The sequence below is a fragment of the Pleurodeles waltl genome, chromosome 7 (genome assembly GCF_031143425.1).
Source record: "Pleurodeles waltl isolate 20211129_DDA chromosome 7, aPleWal1.hap1.20221129, whole genome shotgun sequence".
Lineage (NCBI taxonomy): Eukaryota > Metazoa > Chordata > Amphibia > Caudata > Salamandridae > Pleurodeles > Pleurodeles waltl.
Window position 1 is genome coordinate 156596693 of NC_090446.1, and position 19861 is coordinate 156616553.

Sequence of the window (19861 nt, forward strand, 5' to 3'; positions counted from 1 at the left end):
TTTCAGATTAATTTGAACAAGGTTTTCCTTCCGATATTAAAATTGGATGCCTTATTTTCAACGAAGGCTCTGTTAGCGCGTCGGACCTTAATAAGTACAAGGGGACGCGAATAGGTCGATGAACATTTTGACTCGTTTAAGACGCTCTTGCCGTAGCTCTAGTGCAGAAATCATTTAACTCACTAATCAATAATCATTAGTAATTAATAAATCAATAATCAATGGAGTCAGTAAAAGTCACGCACCATGACCTTTCAGTCATGAATAACCACACCTTTAGTAAAAGTTTAGTAAGTTTATTTCCCTTATTATAACAATGCTAAAGTCATGTAGATTAATCTCAAAATCAAATGAAACACACATAAGAACATAACTGGATGTCCAAAGTGAATGAAGAAACGCAATCTAATCAAAGTTTGAATCACAACACATTCTAAGGCAACGGTGCAAATCAAAAGCAGAGTCAGTTGTAACGAAGTAATCACGTACATAGAATTCAGCAAGATAACTTGTCAAACATTAGTCCTTGTAATTCGTCAGTCGTCGTGTGAATACCCTCATCTAACCCAGATTACCATCAGCATGTTGGGTTTCATGCAAAAACAATCTAGAACACAAATTTAGGAAAAAACATCTAGCTCGGGAAACTATCAACACAGTGCAGTTGGTATCTAGAAAGAAAAGGCATAAAAATGCAATTCAGTCACATTGTCATATCTACCTATCACAATATGAATCAGCAAGCAGATTCAGTCTTCGTCCTCAGGTCATCAATCCATCAGCAAAGCATCATGCTCTCAGTCAGTGAGTATGAACCCAATGACAGAATCTTTAGTATCTTCTTCTGTCTAAAGCAGTAATTCCCTAAAACCTTAATAATGGTCTGAAGTCTTCTCCCTCTGTTGCGTGGTTATATCAAAGTCACCTAAACTATCCCCTAATTTGCCATTGGTCAATTAATTGTACGTTTATACTTTATCCAATAATGTTTCTATACCAAATCTTTGTATTCTAATATTTCGCTCTTCACACAAAGTTGATTGGTCCACTTTACGATGTCCTCATCATCCGGCTCATCAGGTAACAAATTTGTTGCATCTTCATCTCCAGTCAGTGTCTTCATTGTTTGCGTCCTGGGAAAGTACATCTCACACATATCACACACAAGTCTTTACATTACTGGGGGCAGCACCTCCTGTCCGTTGGTTCCCACAGAAAGCTTCGGTTAAGAACTGTTAATAAGACAATGGACTTTTCACAGTTAGTTCACTCTGTCAGCTTTTTGTGAAATGCTAATAAATACAGCTTCTGCATGAGGCCTGGCAAAACTAGGCCAAGACACTCGCTAAGTTAAGGCCTAAAAAAATAAGCTAGAGCATACTTCATAACCCTAAAAATGACATATTACTACATTAATCTAATACATTTTTTAATATTTCATCAATATTAATCATTTATTAGTATATTTCATGAACACTAGTGGCCATTCTTTCAAACGGGTGCATTATTTTCTATGTTGTTTCATTTTTTTACATAATTCAATTATTTAAAATACATAAACACTCATTAATAATTTCTAGTTAAGACACCTGATTTGCAGCTCTACCGGGTCTGTCCATGGTAACCCTTGACCCAGACGTCCGTCTGCCATGTGACTGCAGAGTCAAAGTCATACTGCCCTCAATGTGAGACAAGGCAGACAAAGGGGGGAGGTGGTGGGGGGGAATGTGAAATAACCCCAAACACGGGAAAAAACTCCTTGCGCCTCGTGGCAATTTGTGTTTTTGTTCAGAGGAAATAAATGCCTTATTTGACAGTTTATCGTCTCTGGACAAAATCGTTTTAGAGCAGACGCTTAAAACGCTGCACCCACTCACCAAATCTTCACTGTTGTGAAGGGAGTTGCTGCCCCACAGGTGGGGTCCTATTAAAGCTGTGGATGGTCCTCTGTCTAGGTGGAGGGCATTATAACATCCACCCCTCCGGTGGATTCACAGAGAATCTACCAAGGACTGAATAAGCCCCCACTCTCACAGAAATAATATGACTCTAGGGTAACTTTATAGTTGCACATTGTTTAGCATTTTTCCAATGGGGAATAGTGTTCTGTATAGAAGACCTTAGCATCTCTGTGTGTGCAAATATGTTTGTACTGCAGTGTTAATGTGTTCAGTTGACCGTATTCTATTTGTTGCTTTCTATATGTATTTGGATGATTAACGTTTATGGTGTAAACACAACACGGGTCATATCGCAGAAGGAGCCTTAAAGGGCGCGTGCAATGGCTTTCTGTACCCCTAGGTACTTTAGTATAACAGAAGGGGCAACAGATGCTTGTGCAGCACTTTCTGTAATATAGATAGCTCAGGCGCATATGCTATGCTTATGCATTCCTCAAATGGTGTTCACTTATTTGCACAGGGGCGTTGTCTCATGCAAATGAGGGAAACACTTTGACTTTGCATCCATGCCTAATATGAATGCAGGCACAGAGGCAAAAAAAGTCCACAGTCAATGTGCCCAACCCTGAGAGCACAAACTTTTGATCGGGACCACGCAGACATCCCTCTGCAGAAGGGTGCAGTCGTTCTCTGCACCTCCTTGGAAGGGGATATCTCTTTACCCTTTAAAGTGGCATTTCACTGGGAAAGGTGAACCGGCTACTTCCATTATGCTTCTGTCTTTCACTAATTTGCTGCCCCAGGGGCTAGAGGCCATGAGGGTGGCCCATTATCAGTAATAGGGCGAACTGTCCCTGTATGGCCTGCTGTACCTAGTGAAAGGTTTGCTGCAGCACAAACAGGGACAGTGCTTCCTATTTACAAGACTGGCGCATGCGTTCAAGTGTAGAAACATTTTAGTTAGATACAGATGTAAATAGAGAATTTGAAGTATATTTTCTTCACAATGCAAACATAATAAATATGGATGAATAATAATAAGGCAGGCAAAAAAAGAAATCTGGATTAATACAGACAGAACCGTCAAAAAATGTAAAACCAAAACCAGGGAGCCCTAATTAGAACCCTGATACTTCTACTCTAATTTTAACTATAAATTAGTATTAGAATTAATATGAATATTGATTCCAAATACAACATTTGACTAGATATCTCTCAAAACCGTACGGGCCAAAATTTCCACAACGTAGTTTCATGTGGTCTTTAGCCCATTATGTTACATATTTTGCCAGTATCATTTGTCCTTCATGTTTGAGATTAAAACATTACCATTTAAGAGCAACTAACATTTTTAGTACAGTGTTTTTTTTATAATTGTGTACAGTATATAAAGGGTGCGCTTCAGTTTGGCCTAAATTCAATATGACTTTCAGTCAAAGACAAAACTATATTTGCCAGGCCCCTATAAAATGTCTGTGAGTTTATTTTGCTGCCCACATATTCCACGGTTAATAGCAGGGAAAGGTGGAATACCCATATTGATTCTGTCATTAATCGATCTTATACTCTGATATTCTAGTATTAAAAGAAACTCTGTACAACTATTATAAGGCATTGAAGTCTTTACTAACAATAAAATGTGCACCGAGGAATGTGTCTGAGACCAATTAGACGATTATCCACCAGATCTCTGTTTGATAATGGCTGCGGAGAGGTGGGGGAGATAAGAATTTACAACTATAAAGCTATTTTTCTATTCCATGATTTATGAGCAACCATGGGTGAGGCATCACAAGACTGTAGTTGCAATATCGACAAGCAAAAATATTTTTTCCACAATTTTTTCTTGCGACTATGTTGTTAAGGTAAGTAGCTGTGAAATTAATAACTGTAAATCTATATTTCCATAAATAGATATGCACTGATGATATACTCTAAGCTGATTATGTGGGTGAAGTATATTGAGGGCCTGATATTTCAATCGCAACATTGTGACTTACAACCTATCTATGAAATACTAAGAAGTTGGAGCCAATGCTTCTGCCCTCAAACCCCATAGCCCAGTAACTGCAATCAGTATTCCTCTCCTCAAGAACTTTTGCCAAGTTGGAAAGCAAGTGATATTTTAATTTCACTAATACATATTCAAGACCACATACCTGTTTTCTGCCATGCACCACATGGAACTCAACAAAAAAATCAATAATACTGTTTGTTAAATTTCTGTGATAGCTAGGCTTTATCATTTGAAAGCAGACTAAATTTGTTTTTCTCATTGCAATCAGGAATTGAGAGAAGGCCTTTGGTCCAAACCTTGATGAATGATAGCTGGCCAAACTGTCAAATTTCAATAATTCTCCACTTGCTTGCAGAAGTGGAATAACATCCATGAATTCCTTATTCCCAAAAACGTTAACCCCTTAACTGCTGGGTCTCCTCAGATCTCCCCGAGGTGCTGAGCCATTTATTTGGCTATTTAAGGACATTTAGGTCATGCTTAGGGCTCCATAAGTTTTTCCCACATAAGGTGTCCATACTAAATTTGCGTTCTTTTTTTTTTTACGTCCTGGGGATTCTAAAGGTATCCAGGGTTTGTAAATTGCACTTGAGGGGACCAAGAAAATAGGCAGAAATATAACAAAATTTTGAGTTTGTTGAGAAAAATAGGAAAAAACTGCTCCAGATAAAAATGTCTATTTTCTTTTTTAAATGACATCAAAGAACATTTTGCTGAAATAAATTCGCCATCTTCCCAGCTTTCAAGAACATTCAGAGCTGAATCAAAAAACTGAATTTTGTACCACAGTTTTTGCATTTTTCGAAGAAGTAGCCCATTTTTCCTGTTTTTTGTGCTCTCAACCTACTTCCAGTTTGTGGTGGAAACTAGTGTGAATCCCATAGTTGATCCAGGAAAGCTTTATATTTCTCAAAAGTAGACAAAATTCAAAATTCATCAAAGGGCCATGTGTGATGATTCCTTAAAGTTTTCCCAGGGAAAATAACTGTTGAAACAAAGAAATATTGAAAATAAGTAGGAAAAAACAGCCATTTGTGACAGTGTTTTCATCTGTAACTTTTTGTCACAATTGCCGATTTACAAAACGAACATACCATTATGTCTGCTAGACCCTTCTTGTTGAGGGGATTTGTAGGGTTTATAGGTTCTCCAAGAACCCAAGGTACCCAGAGCCAACAAATGAGCTGCACCATTCACTGTTTTTTCTTTGAGTGACGAGTATAGACCAAATCATATGGTGAAATGTGTAGAGTGAAAATGGGTATAAAGGAAACCTATATATTTCTGAAATGAGCACAATATATGGAGTTTAGTAGCAGTGGTTATTTGTACATCTCTGAATTTGTGCTTACGCATACTAGCATATGGTTTAGACTGTATGTTTCAAAATGTCTTCTTTTTTATACACTGGCTTACATGTGAAAGGCACAAATGCAGTGTTAAGTTTACTTGTACTTTAGTTCATTATTATCGATACTTTAATATTAGAATTTAGTTGTTAGATGTGTATATATGAACTGTGTTTTATTTGTAAGTCTATGTCGTTCCATTCATGTTCCCCAGATTCCACGTTCGGTTGTTGGAATGTGGTTGGCAGTGGTTGGAGGACAGAGACATGGAGCGGACGCTCGGCAAGCTTGTAAGGTGTTTCATCTTTAATAAATCTATTTAAACTGCATGACTCCGACTTTACAAGAGCATAATCCAATTGGTGATAACAAATGTTCTACTATTCTATGCTCCCACAAGTCTTCTGATAAATATGTTGATTCACCTGTGTGTGTAAGCCTAATGCCTGCAACAGGAAATGGGCCAAAACACAACAGGAATGCATCACATTTTCCAATGAAAACTGACACTTTTTTTCACTAGGGTAGCTGTAGATTTTGGACCGTAGCTCAGCCGGCGCCTAGGAAAACCGAGCAAACCTGTATGTTTTTGAAAACTAGACACCTAGGGGTATCCAGAGAGGGGTGACTTGCATGGCTTTCATCTGGTTTTTGTTTTACTTAGAATCCCTTGCAAACCTCAAACTTTGACTAAAAACACTTTTTTCTCACATTTCTGTAATGGAAAGTCATGGAATCTATGGAAAGCCATGAACTTTCTTCCACCCAACATTCCCACAGGTCTCCTGTTAAAAATGATACCTCACTTGTGTGGGTAGGCCTAGTGCCCACTAAAGGAAACAGCCCAAAAAGCAAAATGGATGTATCACATATTTCCAATCATCAACTGACCCTTTTTTTCAAAGTGGGTAGCTGTATCTTTTAGACCCTAGTTCAGTGGGCACATAGAGAAACGTAGCAAACCTATATATTTCTTTAAACTAGACACCGACTTGCAAGGCTCTCACCTGTTTTTTTACCCGGAACCCCTTGCAAATCTCAAACTTTAACTAAAAAGCACATTCTCCTCATATTTCTGTGATGGAAAGTTTGGGAGTCTGCAGGGAGCCACAAACTTCCTACTACTCGGCATTTCCCCAAGTCTGCCTACAAAAACAGTACCTGACTTGTGAGGGTAGTCCCAGTGCCCCCGACAGGAAATGACCCAAACGCAACATGGAAGCATCACATTTTTCCACTGAAAATATAGCCTTTTTTCCATTGGGGGTAGCTACAGATTTTGGACCCAACCTCAGCCGGCACAAAGGGAAACCTATCAAACCTGTACATTTTTTTAAACTAGACACCTAGGGGTATCCTGGGCGGGATGACTTGCATGGCTCTCATCAGGATTTTCTACCCTAAAACCTCGCAAACCACGATCTTTGACTAAAAAACACATTTTCCTTACATTTCTGTGGAAAGTTCTAGAATCTATGGGGAGCCACAAACTTCCGTCCACCTGGTATTCCCCCAAGTCTCTTGATAAAAACTGTACCTCACTTGTGTGGATAGGCCTAGTGCCAGTCACAGGAAACAGCCCTAAATTCAATGTGAGTGCATCCCATTTTTTCCACTCAAAACTGAACCTTTTTTGCAAAGTGGGTAGCTGTGGATTTTGGACCCTAGCTCACCCGGCACCCAGGGAAACCTAGCAAACAAGTGCATTTTTGAAAACGAGACACCCTGTGTGGCTCACACCAGGTTTTGTTACCAAGAATTCCTTGCAAACCTCAAAATTTGACTAAAGAATCACATTTACTTCATATTTCTGTTATGGAACATTCTGAAATATGGGGAAGCCATAAACATCCTTCCACTTGGCATTCCCCAAAGTTTCCTGATAAAAATGATACCTCACTTGTCTGGGTAGGCCAAGTGCCTGCAACAGGAAACAGCCCAAAATGCAATATGGATACATCACATTTTTCTGCTCAAAACTGACCCTTTTTTGGCAGTGCGGGTGGCTGTAGATTTTGAACCTTAGCTCAGCTGGAACCATGGGAAACCTAGCAAACTTGCAAATTTTTTTAAACTAGACACCTGGGGTAATCCAGGGGAGGTGACTTGTGTGGCCCTCACCAGCTTTTGTTACAGAGAAACCCTTTCAAACTTCAAACTTTTACTAAAAAACACATTTTCCTCATATTTCTGTAATGGAAAGTTCTGGAATCTGCGGGGAGCCACACTCTGCCTTCCACCCGGCATTCTCCCAAGTCACTCTATAAAATAATACCTCACTTATATCAGTTGGCCTAGTGCCCACAATAGGAAACGGGCCAAAACACAACATAGACGGATCACATTTTTCCACTGACCCTTTATTTCTAATGTGGGTAGCTGTAGATTTTGGACCCTACCTCAGCCGGCACATAAGTAAACCTAGCAAACGTGAACACTTTTCAAAACTAGACAAGCAGGTAAGTCCAAGTGGTGAGCCTTGCATGAATCCCACAGGGTTATCTTACTCACCATGCTCTGCTAACCTCAAACACTGCCTGAAATGATGCATTTTCCTTCATTTTGTGTTGTGGAAACATCTGGCATGTGCTGCATTCCCCAAAGTCCTACCACTCTGCATTACCCACTTGTGCCGATAAAAACAGAGCTCCTCTTGTGTGGCTAGGCCTAGTGTCCGCAACAGAAACCAATTGAATCAAGGTCTGTTTGAGTCCCCTGTGAGGGCTCCCTTTAACCTTGGTTTGAGTTGTTCCTGTACCAGCCACTAGGCCTAGCTACAAAAGTGGGGCTGCATTTGTATTGGCACAAGTGGGATAATGCAAAGTGGAAGACATTTTGTGGCATGGGCAGTGCAGGGGTACCCCTGCCCAGCACCCTTGAAATGCGCTAGGTCTGCTGTGCACACAGTAAGCATTGTGAGGGTGCTGGTGCCCCCTGCATGCGGCAGCATTGCCGCAGGCTATATTATGAGCCGGCAACAATGCTGCCGCCACTTTCTTACTAGGGTGACTAGCGGAAACCTGTGTTTCTGCCGATCAGCCCTATGGGAACGTCGTATTGGGGCCGGCAGGGAGGTTGCCAGAACGGCAGTGACCACCCCGTCGAGAGTTTGGCAGACTGGTCTTCCCGTCCGCCAAACTCATAATTGGGCCCTAAGTTATACGGCAAGAAATTATGTAGCATAAAGCAGCACTTTTTTATAGTATGACTTCATTATTATTTTATGATTTGCAACTATATTAATACTATCTAGGCAAACATTTTAGCTAATTAGTACCAGTTTATAAACCAAATGCAGAAATAAGCAACTGAAAGCACTAATAAACCTGTGTGTAGACCTTTCCAATGTGTGGAACAAGTTGCCAGATCCATTAGTAATTAGCTGGTGTAGTGCGTTTCCTGGCTGTGGAATGTGACATTATCACAAGACTCTCCCCTTTCAAAGAAGGCCTCTCTGAAACCTGGAAATGCTGTTTTCAGCTTTTTTCCCCCACCCAGGCTGGAGAGAGCACTCACCTGCTCCTTCCTGCCACTCCAGTGGGGAATCTGTGACATCAGTGGACCTCATGGTGTGCTGACATCAAAGATGGGTGGGAGAGGGCTGACGCAGAACCTTTTCTGTGTCGCTTCCACCCATTTGTTAAAAAAGAAATGGAATCCTCCAATGTGAGCACCGGAGGATCCATTGGATCCCTCCCCAGTGTCAGCCAATGGCTGACACTCGCACTGGGGAGTGTGTGCAGGTGCTCTCCATTGGCTGTTTATACTTAGATTTTGTTTACTTCTTTCTTTAATGTGCTTATGTTTGGAGTTGAAATCATATTTCTGAACTCTTTACAAAGTCCAATACATTTCTCAATGTGGTTTACTTTGGAGTAAAAGTAGTAAATTACACCCCTACCACACAGAGTCCAACACTTTTCCCAAAGTGGCTACATTTACAATTGGAATAGTATTTGTGACCCACCCCAAGTCCTAAACTTTCCATTTATGGCTAATTTTGGAGTCTGAGTAGTAAATCTGATGTTCCAACACTTCCCACCAAGAGTCCAACACTTTCTCCAATGCGGCTAAGTTTGGTGTGGGAATAGTAATTCTTACATTCCCAAAGACCAGTTGTTTCCTCGGTATGGGAATTGTTTGAAAGGGAATACTTCTATGCTCTCATAATAATTCTAAACATTTTTTCTAATATGTATGCTATTATTTTTAATTTATATTGGCAATAATGTAGAATAGAATTTACTTTAATATTTTTGACTTTGTATAGGTTAAAATATAATTAATAATAACATTTTGTTTTTGTTACAACTAACCATACTTCATAATCTTTTACCATTGAACAATTATATTTTCATAAATCATTAACAGAGATTTTCAACATATTTTCACTGTTAGTATTTTTTATTAGGTGTTCATAAATGTTCTAAAAAATTCAAATATACTTATAAATCAGTATTTTTAATATTTAGTTACAATAATATTTACAAAATGTGTAAGATTTCTTTAAGGTTCTATTTTTTGTAATTACTATAATTCTCTTCTTCTTGTTTTCATTATCAGACATTAGGAATACTTCTACTGTCTTAACTTCATGTTTTCAATGATTTCTGTTTCTTCAAATGTTCTTGGGGCTCCTGGGGTTTGAAATGTTACTCTGCTGTTCCTTGTTATATGTTTTTTAGGTTTACTACAGCCGGCAATTCTTCCATGGCTTCTTAAACATTTGGGGTATTATATCTTCAAGTATACTTCCTGCAGATACTTTGGAACTAGCGCTTGCTTTTCTTTATTGTATTTCTGTGAAGTTTAAGGTATAATTGTAAATTGTATTTGTGTGTGGTTCCCTTCCATTTTTTACTGTGTTGTCTTTAGTTGTGACTCTACAGTAACAAGCATCAAAATAACTTTAAGTGCATTTTCAATGCATACTTTCATTACTAGCTCTTTCTTTGTCAGTGTGATATTCCCCGCAGTTTAACAGAGGATTTCCTTTTTGTAAAGTTATATATGTTGCCATTTCAGATATTATGGGCCTCATTAGAAGTTCGGTGGACGTTTTTCACCATCCGCTGAACTCCCGACAGGGAGGTTGCCACCACACTGGCTACCTCCCCGCCGGACCCATTAAAAGTTTCCTGCTAGTCTGGCGGGCTACCTGCTAGCCTAGCCCGAAACAGGCTACAACATTGTCTCCGGCTCGTAATCGAGCTGGTGGTAATGCTGTAGCTAGCAGGGTGCACAAGCACCCTCGCAATGTGTGGAGCAGGGTGGCCCATGCACCTGTTCTCCACCAGCCTTTTGATGGTGATGTTACTGCCATGAAAAGGCTGGTGGAGAACGAGGTCGTAATCCGCAGGGTAGTGCTGCTCAGCGCTGCCCTGGAAGATTAGGATCTCCGCCACCTCCAGACTGCCGGGATCCAAGAGCCTGGCGGTGCTGGCAGTCTGACTGCCAGGGTTGTTATGTGGCAGTGGGACTGCCTCATAGGCAGCGGTCGTAAGACAGCCACATTTGTAATGAGGGCCTATGTCTCTGGGTTATAGAAGTATAAAAGTATATGTCATATTAATTATATTTTATTTTATTTTTATGTGGCATTCTTTTAATCAAAAAGAGTTTGGGTTTTTTAACAGTGTTTTCAGTGTATTTGTTAGTTTCTTAATTATACTTACATGGTTGCATTCTGTTTATTGTACTTGGAATATTCGTTGTTATTTAGAGTTTCTCTGCTTTCTTGTTGGTTAGCTTCAGTGTTTTCAGTGTTAGTATCTGTATTTTGAAGCTATAAATAAATAAACAAATATATATTAGTAGCGTTTCTCTTTTTTCATTCATTGTATACATTTTGTTAGTTTAGTTTTAAGTCACAATACTTTTTAAATACCTACTTAATAGTTGTTGAGGTATTTTTCTTCGATTTAAGGCAATTCTTTTGTGAGAATGTTTAGTCAGGCACACTGATGCGCTCTAGCACTAGTGGCTTCATATGTAGCAGTTTGCTACACATTTTCTTTCTTCATGTCTATTGCTATTAAATTAAGAAAGAGTTTTTATTTGCCAACTATTTTTCATTAGAACGTCATTGGTCAAATGCTTATTTAAGGTTAATGAACAGTTATACATATATACGACTGCCACCATGTAAGATATATATCACCTAGTGGGGGTCACCATCTTTCCATAGAAAAAGCGTTTTTTGACTTGCCTATATCTTTGGCACTGTTTCACAAATCTTCATGAAATTTTCCAAAACAAGTGTTCCAGTGATTCTTGTGGGCATGGAAAGTTTTGAGCTGATCAGTCAAGTGAGGCCAGAGAAAAAAGGGGGAATCAAAAAAGTAGCATTTCCCATGTTAATTTCCATAGGACCTTTAGACATGACCACAGCTCGAACCACTGGACAGAATTACCCCAAATTTAGCAGAAAGCTAGCTTTCGGCATGCAGATTGTGCTTTTGCTTATTTGGTGTAAATCCGTTCAGTAGTTTTGGAGATATTAAAGGGAAACCAAATTTGTATATTTCTAGTCACAACAACATCACGAAGATTAGGAACTTGTGTATGGCAAACGCAGAACTTTGATTGGCTGCCAACACTTCAAACCAGAAAGTGTTGGCAGCCATCTTGGTACTTGGCTTCAGCCGAGTCCCATTATAAAATGTGAAAAAAAGGAAAAGGGGCCAGAGTAGGGACACTCTGACCACTTAGCTCTGATGGTGGTGTCCTAGAAGGCACCTCCTCCCCCCAGGGAAAAAAAGCATTTGAAAAAAAAATGTTTGCAGCAAGTCAAGAAATTCACAGCAATAAGTTTTAAAAAGACAAGTGTGGGCTCCCTTGCTTGTTTCTGTAAGGACCCCGGGAGAACAAGGTTCCGGGAGCATTTACATTTTAATGCAGGGGGGCCTGCTGGCCACCCCACAGCCCTGGGACCACCATCTACCTGGGGCTTCAAACAATTGTAACAGGGGGCTTTAAATGACGATAACGTGGGGCCCCGCCCCTGCCGCAGCCCCTAGGCACTGCCACCTACCAGGGGAATTTCTCAAATTGTGTGTGAGGGAGCTGCGTGGCCACCCCGCAGACCCTGGGACCACCTCTTCTCCAGGTTATTCCTGTATTCATGAGTGGGGGGGCACGCAGCTCCCCTGCAGCTCCAGGGTCTACCACTTCACCAGGGCAATTGTGTAGTTGCTCCCTCTCTGTGACAGCAAGTATTAATGAAACATTAGCTGTCAAATTTTTGAAGAAAAACCTATGCATGGCGGAGGCAAGAGTTATACTTACCTTATGGCGCGAGTTATAGTTACTTGAAAGAACTCTAACTATAGCTCGTTATTTTTCATGGTTTTGCACGAGTAAATTCAGACCCTAACTATAACATCCCTGTAACCTTATTTTTATAACTGAATTTCTAAGGTTTTTTACGTTCTAATTCCTAAATATTACATTCTGTAACCATTGTTTTTTCAGTTAATATATAAATATATATGCTTGCTTTGAGAATAACTTTTGGACTGCTTAACAAATCTTCACAAAATGTTCAAAATTATACTTTGGCCAGTTCAGCTGCTGTCTTAACAGTTTCTGGACGATCCGACCAGCGGGGGTTGAGAAAAATCTGAGAGGGGGGTCCCAAAACATTTTTTCCACATTCTACGTCAATGGGATTTTTCACATTTTTGAACATGACTACAACCTGAACTGCTAGACAGAATTACACCAACTTTGGCAGAAAGCTAGATCATGGTCCAGAAAGCATGCTTTGCGTGATTTGGTGTAAATCCAGTCACTGGTTTTGAAGATGTTAGAGTTTAAAACGTATAGGTATCTGGGCATGCGGATACTCCGCTGATCTGATTGGTCCTATGCTGATATCTGATTGGCTGCCAACGCTTCAACAAGGAAATCACGTGAAAAAAAGTGAAAAAAAGAAAAGGGTCCAGGGTAGAGTCACCTTGATACCTTAGCTCTGGTGCTGGGGTCCCAGAGGGACCCTGCCAGGGTTTAAAGGCATTTTTTTTAAATTATCAGACAAATCACCATATGGATCCGCAGAGTTTTACGACGTTCAAAAAAAAAAAAATGGGTGGTTTCCTGCCTTCTTCATGAAGCCCCTGGGATGACCAGGTCTCAGTGGCATGCAGAAAATAAGGAGTGGGGTGAATTGGGCCCCCCTCCTGGGCTTGCCAAAGCCCCTGGGACAGCCACCTCCCCAGGTTGATGATTTAGATGTGTGTGGAGGGGCCGCACAGCCCCCACCACAGCCCGGGGACCACAGCCTCCCCAGGACAAAGATTTATTTTTCTGTCGGGAGGCTGCGCGGCCCCCATGCAGCCCTGCAGACCACCACCTCCCTGGGGCTCTAGTTATAATGAATGTGAGGGGACCTTTGTGCCCCACCTGCAGCCCCCGTGACCACCATCTCCTAGGGCTTCTAATTAAAGAGATGCGGGGGGCTGCACAGCCCCCCAAATGCCCCAGGGACTCCTACGTCCCACGGGCTAACTTGCGCCCTCGCCTAGCACTGCACATTACCATCAAAATAACGGCACTCTCGATATCTTTCATAACATATTTATTAATTAATATCAATGTAATATTTTCAGTAACATTTTTGAAGAAAACACTGCATGGCTGGAGCGCAAGTTATAGTTACCCTAGGGCACAAGTTATAGCTACTTATAGTGATTAAAGGGGTCGGGATAGAGGGCCCCGACCCCTTAGGACTGATGGAGGGATCTGTGAGCGACTCCTCATGGGCAAGAAACCTCTAGCAATGCCAAGGACAAAACATAATTGTAGTAAAGGTTTCCAAATAAGAGTCAAGACTACGGAAGAAGTAAAAGTATGATGAGTTTATTCCATGCAATGGACTCTAACTTCCAACAGTCAGTTTCTTCTCTCACTGCATGCCTCTCCATAGAGAACATAGAATCTAGAATCTACTATGTCATAAGTAAATATCATACAAGCATATCCCCGATACCACACCCCCAACACATACACCAAAACAAACACATAATGGATAATAAAACTACACAGACAACATAATGACGAGGAAAAAAATTACAAGGAAGTGAACCAATAGCCAAACAACATTACAGACACAAGACATGAAACAGGAACATATCCCAAATAAAACAAAAAACAACATATAAATAATGAATCACAGAAATTAGATACTACATTTTTATACAAAATGTTGAAACAATGACACACTAAAAAGGTAAAAAATAGTTCCAACAACATGGGATAGATTCATTGCACTTCAAGCACAAATATAAAATCAGTAACACAATAAGATAGGGAAATACAACATCTCACTTGTTGTTTGCTGCACTATGTTTCAAGTTCTAAATGCGTCCATAAGCCAGTTTCGTAGCACTTTTTAAAAAGTTTATCATTTTGAGAGGTTTGCTGAAATTTGAATAGTCTTGACTATTTACTGGAGATGTTATAACAACAAAAACTCCAACAGGGACCTTTTTGTCAAATACACTTTTACATGTGTCATAACTACATTTCCGTTGTACTTGTTTGCCTTTCTTCTGTCAGGCACCACCTTTTTGCAGGACTGAAATGGCACGATGTAAGGTTCCCTACCTCCCAGCAAGTCCGGCAAATCGTTATAACGATCTTGCCTGGCTCACCCGGATGAAGGGACAAGGACTGAATAGTGCGAACCCCAGACTGATACCTGATGACTTTAATTCCTGGCATTCTGTTAACCTAAAATAGGCAACACACTATTAGTGGCAGTGTACCCAAACATAAAGTGCAATATAGGATTCTATATGCATTTTGTCCTTTCAGCTTAGCTTGTAAAGCAGAATGTTTCAGTAGGGGTTGCTTTGCCTGTAACAAATAGAACTTAAAAACAGTTGACATGTAAGCCGATATTTCTAACTGTATTTTACCATATTATATCCCTGTGCACAAACATGCTCATCTATTGAGTAACTGGACAAGACGTTTGTTATATCAAATGTGAGTCAATCAACCTTCATCAATTCGCTGTGCCTAAAAAAATTAATTTGTCAAAAGTTTGTTATCTCAATCTTAAGTCTATTAGCATTCATCATTTTCTGAACACATAATTCATCATCTGTTTCTCAATAATAAATTAATAATAGTTTGGATTGTCTGTTGAAGTTATATACAATAACCAATTTGAACAATTCTTGTTCTATTTTCCTTTCAGGAAGATTTGTGGCACTGCCTCCGAAAGAGTTCAATGAATGCTTGTAGTAGTTCAAGAAGAAATCCAGAAAACATCAAATACGTTTTTTCAAGAATTACTATAGTCTTTATGATATCATACAGTGCCCTGGGCAACAGTAATATGGCAAACTTGTCTTTCTGCATAGTTTAGGAGGATGAAGAGCTCAAGTCAGCTACATTATGCAGGAAAAGGCTGATGGACCCGACGCTCCACGTCAGCGATTCATGTCCCAAAAACCCACAGCGACGAAAGAAACACAGATGATCGAAACTAGCAGTCCATAAACAGGTGCACCTACACAAGACAAAGAGACGACTGAATGGACGCTAAGCAGCAGGTAAGCGGAATCCAGAAACTTCAAAAACAGGAGCGGATGCCAGGTAGCAAGCAAATGGAATCCAGGAGCATCAGAACTGGAGCGGACGCCAAGCAGCAGGTAATTGGGATGCAGGGAAATTGGTGAGTGACTCACAGCCACAAGCATTCATTCAGGTGCAGCAAGCAGCCTTAAAAGCTCCATGCTCCACCCATTAAAGGGGTTGCGATCGACAGTACACCCCCCTAAGATGTTCCCCCACCGGTTTAGGATTGTCCGGGTAGCACCATTGAAACATCCGTATCAGGTGGTGGGCGTGCACATGACATGCAGGTTCCCAAGTGTGATACTCTGGTCCATAACCCTTCCAATAAATCAAATAATATTGTCTATTGTGTATTTGTTTGGAGTTCAATTGTGCCCTAACCTCAAATTCAGGTTCATGGACTATAAAAACAGATGGGGGTCTTTGAGGAAGAATGGTTCCAGATGCTACTGGTTTTACCAAAGAAACATGAAACACTGGGAGCACATGTAAATGTGAAGGCAATTCGAATTTCACAGCTACGTCATTGATTCTCTTGATTGCTAGATATGGACCTATAAACCTATGGTGGAATTTCCGTAGGCCCTTAATGTTGAGATGTGGTGTGGAAAGTCACCCCTGATATACCGGACTTTCCTTACAATGTACATCAGCAGTACGTTTGTTTGCCTGTTCTAAATTGTTGTGTGCTGTCTGTTGAATAGTCTTTATATGTTCTACATAATTTTGAAGTGCTGGGGCCTCTGCAGTGTGAGACGGCTATGAAAACAGAAAACGTGGATGTAGGCCATAGTTACACTGGAATGGGTAGACCTTTGTCGAGCTATGCTGAGCATTATTGTACACCAACTCTGCAGCCCACAGAAATCAGTACTCAGCAATATCACTTAAAACTTGACTGGCTGTCTGTTTGGGGATGATAGCCTGTAGATAGACAGATCTCTATTTGTAGTTCCTTGCACAAAGCCCTCCATAATTTTGAGGCAAACTGAGGACCGTAATCAGATATTACCACTGATGGTAAGCCATGTAGGCATACAGTAGACTGCAATAAGGTATCCACCAATTTCAGAGAGGTAGGTAAGCCTGCCATTGGGGTAAAGTGAGCCATTCTAGAGAACATATTGACTACAACCAGTACTGTAATGAAACCCTGTTATGTCTGTGGTAGATCTGTGATAAAATCCATGGATACAGTATGCCAGGGATGAGGAGGAGTGGGCAATGGATTCAATAAACCTGCAGGAGCTTGATGTATATCTTGATTTTGTGCACATACATTACATCTCTGCCAAAATTGTTTCGTGTTTGGTATTAGTGTGGGCCACCAAAAATAACAGTGGCGGCAGACAAGTTCAATAGTTTTCTTCTCACCTGGATGATCAGCTAGTATTTGTGCATGGCACCAATATAACGCTTGTTGCTGTAGGGCTGTCCTGGGTATGTATAAACCAATTTGTACCTAGTACATGTCATTAACTAGCTTACTATCTTGTTCCTGTATGTTTTTCTTTGCTTCTGCTAAGGGCAATGCTCCAGCTACATCTTGCAGAAATGCTTGTTCAGACATTAAAGCACCAACAATACAATCTGGAGATATTATAGAAGGTGGTTCTGATTCGTGAACCTCCACCCTTAGGCCCAGATGTGGTGAGGCATCAGCCTCTCCATGTTGTTTCCCTGACTGTGACTGAATTACAAAGTCATAGGTAGTAAAGAATTGTGCCCACCTTAAATGTCTCATGAACAAAGCTTTAGCTAATTTCACAAACTTTAAATTCCTGTGATCTGTAGTTACCAATACTGTATGTATGGCACCCATCAAGTAATGTCGCCACTCCTAAAAGACTTTTTTGATGGCCAACAATTCATCATCTCCGACTGAATAATTTATGTCTGCTTGAATTAGTATGTATGAATAGTAATCTACAGGGCGATGCTGACCAGTTTCCTTATTCCTCTGTGATAAGACCCCCACCCACAGCCACATGTGGCGCATCAGCCTCCACTATAAATGGTTGGGAAGTATCTGGGTGTTGCAAAACGAGGGCTATAGTAAAAGCCTCCTTTAACTGCTGAAGGGCTCACTCAGCAGTCCCCACCCAGTGAAAAACTTTTCCTTTCTTTAACAACTGAGTAATGGGGTTACCGTAAAGGAGAAATGTCTATGAATCATTGGTAAAAATGAGCAAATCCTAAAAAACTTTGAACGTCTTTTATCGACCCAGGTGACTTCCACTGTATAATAGCCTCTGAGGATCCATACTGACACTTTGAGAAAAAAGAACGTCCCCAAAAAGGAAAGCTTTAGTACATGAAATTAAAATGTTTCCAGTTTGACATGAAGTTTGTTCTCTTGTAATCTCTGTAATACATTCCTCACAGATAGCTGAGGAATAGATGAGCAGATCATCCAAAGAAATCCCTCAACACTTCATTTAAGAAGAACTGAAAAGCCACAGAAGCATTACACAATCCGAATGGCATAACCAAGTATTCATAAAGGCCAAATTCACTGCAGAAAGCAGTCTTCCACTCCTCACCCTTCCTAACTCATACCAGGTGAAAAGCCCCTCTACGATCTAATTTAGTGAAGATGCATGCTTCTTTTACTTGATCAAGTAGGCTTGAAATAAGTGGCAAAGGAAAACAGTTCTTTACTGTGACTTCATGAAGGGATCTATAATCAATACAAGCATGCAGTTCAAACATTTTTTGGCACAAAAAAGAGAAGAAGAGGCTGGAGAGCGGGAAGGTCTAATAAACCCTATTTGTAACATATCATCTAGATATTCCTTTAGATGGATGTTCTCTTTTTCAGTTAACACATAAATTCTAGTACGTGGCATAATGGCTCCAGGTATCAATTCAATATGGCAATAGTAAGGATGATGTGGAGGAAGGGTAGTGGCCTTCTGCTTATCAAATTCATCTGCTAGGTCTTGGTAGCCTAGAGGGATCTGGGGATCTACCTCCCCATAAATGTAGCTGCAGTCTTTTCTAGAACTACACTAGAGACCTGTTTCATGCAATGTTCAGTACAAAAGGAAGAGTAGAAAGTAACAGTGCAACTCCACCAGTCAGTTTGTGGGTTATGGGACTCCAACCACGGTATACCCAGTGTAGCCTGGAAGTAGGGTGTGAGAATCAAATCAAACTGTACGATTTCCGTAGGGGTTTCCTGTATGGTCAACCATAAGGCAGTAGTATTGTGTGTTGTTGGACTTGATTACAAGCTGCTACAATGAATGGTCTTAACTTCATCTACCTGATTTTTCGGTTCCCACGGAATACCATAACAAGAATCGAAAGAAGCTCCACAGTAGTGCTGAATGTCCCAAAAAGCCCCAACGAAGGAAGAAACGCTGATGACCGGAATCAGAAGTCCGGAAGCAGTTACACCTACACAAGACAAAAAGATGACTGAATGGAAGCCAGGCAGCAGATAAGCGGAATCCAGAAACTTAAAAAATAGGAGCGGGCGCCAGTTAGCAGGTAAGTGGAATACAAGAGCAATGGCAACTGGAGTGGACGCCAAGCAGCAGGTAATTGGGATCCAGGGAAATCGACAAGGGCCAAACAACGATGAGCAGTCATTTAAGTGCAGCGAGGAGCCTTAAAGGCTACGCGCTCCACCCTTTAAAGGGGCCACTCCCAACATTTCCCTCAATAAAACATAATCAGAAATGTTTTGATTCCATTCCTTTCAACCAACTGCATCCTGACCAGTACTCTTCTTTACCCACAAAGGAGAAAATTTGGAACTGGCAAGTGTGGTAAATCTGTAAGCTTCAATCTTCCTCCACAACTCTTCTTTCAAATCTTTTCCACATACTCTAGTGAGTTTTACACTTTCCTTCAATGTCCTACATAATTTCTCTGCCATTCCAGTAGTTTTGAGATGACAGAGTGAACATTTCCTGTGAATTATACCTCTTTCAATTAGAACCCTTCCATCACTCTTGACATGAACTAAACACCATTATGAGTGAGATGACTCCCTGATA

At 40.5% G+C, this 19861-nt stretch overlaps 1 long non-coding RNA gene across 1 annotated transcript in view; it reads right to left on the minus strand.

Annotated features, from left to right (window-relative positions):
• Window positions 1-307: 307 nt before the first annotated feature.
• Window positions 308-19861, minus strand: part of LOC138247215 (uncharacterized) — a 28054-nt gene continuing 8500 nt past the window's right edge. Inside the window, exons 2-3 of the long non-coding RNA XR_011194368.1 lie at window positions 10943-11052; window positions 308-1232 (exon numbers count right to left, since the gene is read on the minus strand). This is a non-coding gene — a long non-coding RNA (uncharacterized lncRNA). The remainder of the gene's footprint in view (window positions 1233-10942; window positions 11053-19861) is intronic.